The sequence below is a fragment of the Gossypium raimondii genome, chromosome 1 (assembly GCF_025698545.1).
Source record: "Gossypium raimondii isolate GPD5lz chromosome 1, ASM2569854v1, whole genome shotgun sequence".
Classification (NCBI taxonomy): domain Eukaryota; kingdom Viridiplantae; phylum Streptophyta; class Magnoliopsida; order Malvales; family Malvaceae; genus Gossypium; species Gossypium raimondii.
Window position 1 is genome coordinate 48,864,572 of NC_068565.1, and position 6,025 is coordinate 48,870,596.

Below are 6,025 nucleotides of genomic sequence, written 5' to 3' on the forward strand. Positions count from 1 at the left end.
TTGGCTTCACCCCTCTTTACATTAAAATATTATTATTCATTTTATTTTATTAAAATATTATTTTTATAGCTAGTGTCGCCTGTCACATTGGCGGCATCCAATTTTACTGTAAAAAATACCCCAATTTTGTAATTAATCTACAACATTAAACTTTTTTGTATTATTTTGATAAAAAAATTGGTACTTTAGAACCATTTGTCTTGACTGTAGTCATGTAACAGCCTGATTTTCAATGGTGCCAAAAAAAGCGGTTTTGGAACCTCATCTCCGTATATTGGGCCCATAAATATTAAATATGAATATTTAAGGAGTTGGGATGAAAGTATATTAAAGTTTGGTTCGATGATTTTGTTGAATTAATAGTTAATTTAGGCATAGGGACTAAATTGTAAAAGTTTTATCGCTATAGGTTTTTAGTTGACATGAAGATATCTTCTTTTCACACTTCTTCCTCTTACCAAATTTGACAGAAAAAAAAAAACCCTTTTGAAGCTTCAAACTTTCAGCCAATATTAGGTGTTCAATTAAGTTATTTTCTTGTAATTTTTATGCTTTTGAAGTCATGAGAGCTTGATTTAGCTAGCCCATGTACCAATTTGCAAAACTGTTAAAATTTTTAAAAGTTTCTATTGTTGATTTCTTAAAGAAATTGATGTTAAAGTGATATAGTTTAAGTTTAGATCATGGAAAAGGACTGGATTGTAAAGTTTAATTGTTAGTTTTGTACATAGGGACTAGAGTGGATAAAATGTGGAATCGTTATGAAAATTCGGTATAAATAGGAAGTAGAGGGTCCCTAATGTATGTAACTAAAGTCGATTTTTAAATCGAGGCTCAAAATTGAAAAATATGGTTTTTTCAAATTCAGGAACTGAATTGAATAACATGTAAAACTTTAAGGGTATAAAAAATGAGATTATATAGGTTCATTCATGTCATGGCATAATGTATAAATGTTTGGTATTGATGGACTGAATGGAATAATTGTATAGATCAATAATTGGATCAAACCGAAGGTAATTAAGAAAAAGCTAAAATTATCGATTAGTCCCTGAAGATTTAATTTGTTTGGTGTTTTGATCAGGTAAGTTTATATGGTATTTATTTATTGAAGTTGTTATGTATTTGATTTGTGTATGTGTTTGATTGTGGATTAATTTATTGTGAATTGGTTCTAAAGGCTAAAATTGGACTAAGTTGAAAAGAGATGTTTATGTATGTAAAAGATCCCCGTGTGAACTTAGTAAATGTTAAGATACAATTGGCATGCCAATAGGGTCTTGTGTGCGCTTGTACGGTATTGATTATAGATGTTACTGAGGTCCAACATTTGTTGGGGAATTTATTCGAAAATATCCGAGTGCACCTCCGTAAGTTGAGTTGATGTCTTAACCTCTATTATTATCTGAAAAATAAGAACTAAAAAGGGTGGGCTTTTAAAGCCCAGTGTGGGTCAATTTTCATAATAACATGAATTAAGACAGAATCTCAACAGAATAACAAATCACATATACAGAATCATATAATCTTAGAGTCACTTTTATCAGTATTCATATCAATGATGTCAATGCAAACATTTTCAAAAAACAATGCAGATTTTCAGGAAACATTTCCTACCCATCTTCGCTACACTCCATAATGAGTTTCTCAAAACTCATCTATCCAAAAACACACCAATTAAGTCATCCCGGGTTGCTCGGGAACCATGACTCGCCACCCAGGGTTGCCTGTCAAAGATGGCTTATCAAAACGCAGTTAAACTGCCAGATCAGGTATATGTGGTCAAGCTACTATATTGCAGTTGAGATGCTAGATAACGTGGTTAAATCACTAGAATGTGTAGGTTATTAAAATGCTAGAATCTTCCTCCTTTCAATCATATCTTAACCCTATGCATATGATATGACATGTACAGAACAAAATTTTCAGTAAGCATGCTTTACATGCAAATAAGAATCAGTGTAATGGCATGCTTAACATGTAGATCAAAATCAATGTAATGGCATGCTTAACATGCGAATCAGAATCAGTGTAATGGCATGCTTGACATGCAAATCAGAATATCGACAGAAACAGTGGCATGTTTATTTTTCATGCATATCAAATATCGTCATATGTCACAATACATGAGTGTCAAGAAATCGTATAACACCACATTTAACAGAAAATCGCACAAACACATTCATATTATCACATTCGAAAGTTCAAAATCACTTACTTGAAATCCTCCTTTCTATTAGATTTATCATTCCATTTGAATATATAATGTATTCGCACATTTCACGTTTCTTTTTTTCTTAATTAAATATTTAATATTATAAAATTAATTGAATTAACAATAATTTCACACATTTTAAGATGAACAAATCCCTACATCTGATTTCTCAAAATCTGATGATATCGACTTTGAATCCAACTCTTAGGGATGAGATCAATCCTTAAATCCTTAAGTTTTGACAAAATTTCGTATCGTATCAAAATAATGATATTTTGGTGAATATCTCTCATTTTAGTGATTCAGTAAGATACTTACTTAATCAGCTGCCCAAAACACACGCTTCCAAAATATAGAGTACGGATCCGGGATTCACGAATATCACTTCAAGAATGCACAACAAACCTTAATGTTAGAACCGCCCAAATGGAGAATAAAAGTGAAAGAATTAATTGTGATTTGAGGATCTTCAATACTTACACAATAACGAGAGTACTTTTTTTTAAGGTAAGGATACAAATCCGAGCGTACGAAGATGAACGTTTCACAAGTGTGTAAAAGCATTATTAGATTTGGCTTTAATAAGTGAAAAAGAATATATTATCATTAGAGTTTAAGGATCACTTGTGAAAAATCCTGAGGAATAGATAAATCTTTGATCCCACAGTATTTCGTTTATAATGGAAGATTATCTAATGAAATCGCCATTCAAAAATAAAATAAATAGATATTAGAATCGTATATGGTCTATGAAAAATAAGAGAGGAGGATTAGAAGTTCGATTTTAACAGAAGAAATGAATAGAAGATAAAAGTCGGCGAAAATGGTGATTTACGGCGGTAGAGGCGCGACAGTGGTGAGAAAGAAGGAGGTGTGGAAGAGAAGGGAAGTTCTAGTGGTGTTGTGGTGGTGATTTGGTGAAGAAAAGGTGGCCAATGGTGGTGGTATGATGGCAAAATGCAGAAAAAGTGGTGGTGGAAGGAGGAGAAGAAAGAAAAAGATAAGAGAAAGTGAATAAAAATAAAAATGGATGTTTTAAGGTGTCTAGGTACATTGGTCGACCATGGTATGGTAAGGGAGAAGGAAATGGCAATATGGGGAACATAGACACAAAAAGCAGATCAAGGAGTGAAAATGGGAGGTATTGGGGGAAGTTGACTCAATAAAATAGGAAAGAATCTTCCTCACAAGGCAACTATGGGGTGGACGGCAAGGGGGTTGACCATCCCTTTTTACATGCTAAAAATTTAAATAAAAATATGTAAATGATGGGAATTTAACCTAGAATCTCTAGAAATTTAATCAAGCTCCTTGCCACTTGACCACATACTAGCTTGTTCAATAAATTGACGAAATAATAAATAAAAATATGGCATGTGATAGATAGCCAAGACTAGTCATTTCCCCAATTGGAATTGTAGATGACATGATAATCCTTCTGAGTATTTGAATCAAATGCTCACTTTGATTTTTTTACAAGATTACAAACTCATTTATATTATTTACTGTTACAAACTCATTTAGATTATTTACTGAAGTAAGTTATCTTTCTGGCAATGTAAACGTTCTTATAATGCCACTTATCATCAATTTGAACTTAAACAATCAATGAACTAATATTTGTTTGTCACAATTTTGCTATGCATGCAAAACATGAAAGAGAAAAACACAAAAATATTATTTACTGTTACAAACTCATTTAGATTATTTACTGAAGTAAGTTATCTTTCTCGCAATGTAAACGTTCTTATAGTGTCACTTATCATCAATTTGAACTTAAACAACCAATGAACTAATATTTGCTTGTCACAATTTTGCTATGCATGCAAAACATGAAAGAGAAAAACACAAAAGACATAATAGTGAAATATGAAATTAACTTTATTTATCTATTTATTCATTATTCTAATACATAAAAAAAAAACAGTTGTGATGAGAAAGTTGGGTATAAAATAGTATGTTAATTCAAGAGGAGATGGTCAAACGAAAGGTGGAGTACAATTGCTCTCTCACCTGTTGTGAAATTTTATTGGTGTAGTTCAAAAGGTCATAGGGGTTTCCGATGCCCGATTCAATATCCAACTAGAGAAGAAAGTAAGTATGAGTTTGTGACTTTTGTTGAATCTTCTTACTCTACTGGAAAAGAGATTTGTGATGGCGAACTTTGTGAACCGAAAAAAGATGATAGTGAGAAGTTTTTCCTCGAATCTATAGAGTTAGATGAGATAGAAACCGTCATTTTCTCCTACTGAGATGTATTATACTAAATTAAATATTCATAATACTTATGAGGGGGATATGGGAAGTGAGGAAAAATCATGTGAAAAGACTGAGAGAAAAGAGACATTGAATGATAAAGTCTACTTGATAATCCACTTTTGGTGAGTGAAAATACATATGACGTAAATTGGAAAGTTCTTAAATGAGAAAGATAATGAAAAGCAAGAAAATACCCATGAAAAAGAGAGGAATGATTATGTTTTTTCTAACCTTAAACTGCATTTGTCTAGTGGACTTGTTTCATTTTTTTAGGATTTTGTTGATCCTTTAATAGGAGCTCAATTAACCCATTCCACCTACAATAAAAATTCTTTCTTATTCAACCAAAGGCAATATTTGAGGACGAATCTTTTTTAGGAAAGGGAGAATAATGCATGCACGAATGGGGTGAAATTTATTAAATACCATTCACTGAAGCTGCCAATTTTCAAGTTTGGAAAATGAGTTGACTTGCGAGAACTCTTTGGATGGATCCAAGCATTTTTGAGTTGAGATGTTTTCATAGTATTCAAATATATATCTCTTAGCTTCGAAATGCACTTTGAATCACTCAATTTTGGATTCGAGAGCTCAAGTTATGACCGTTTTAGTGAAGATTGCGCGAGCAAAAATTCTGGATGGGGTTAATTCAGAAATTACAAGTTCCGGACTTTTAATTCAAATTTAAGTCATATTGGGTCCGATTTTAAGCTTAATTTTTATTATATACGAGCCCAATTTTGTATTTATTAGGTCGTATTATTTCATTATTTATTTATTCCAAATTTTGGATTTGTTTAAAGTATTTTAAGTTATTTAGAAGCTTTATGTCAATAAAAAGTTTAGTTTAAAACTACTTCTTGTTTAGGTTAATTAGAGTTTCAACATACTTAAGAGTTTTATTTAGATATACTTAGCTAGCCTATATAATGGTCTCTTCATTGTACACATTCATAATTCATCCAACAATTTCTCTCTTTTCTTTTTAAGAATTTCTCTTGAGTTTTAACAATTTTTTTAGATTATGGGGATCATCTTTTAACTTTTTCTTGCCAAGTTTTCTTTTTTAGAGTAGAAATTAGAACTGTTTGAAGGAGGTTGTAGATCCATCTGATTTCAAAGACTCCTTAAGATTTCTACACACCACTTTTCATCTTTTCCATCTATCTTGTTTCGTTTCTTTGTTATTTCATTATATTCTTATTTAATTGTTTCTAATCTTTAACTTGGATTCATTGTTGTTTTTCTATATTAATTATTTGTTTTAATTTTTAATTTTAACAATACTAACAATATATTTTGAATTTTGAAAAGTAAAAATATTAAACTTCCGAAAGATTAAATTTTAAATATAAATAACCTAAGAATGGTTTGTGATTATCCAAAGAAAATAAACAAAAAAAATAAGGACGGTTTGGATAAGATGCTTTGAGAAAAGAAAATTAAAATCCGTACTTATGGACATATTTATCTGGACTTGTCCAGTGAAAAAATAACCCCCACCGTACCCATGGTGGAGCTCTCTACTCGCCCGCACCAAATGGATCCTAA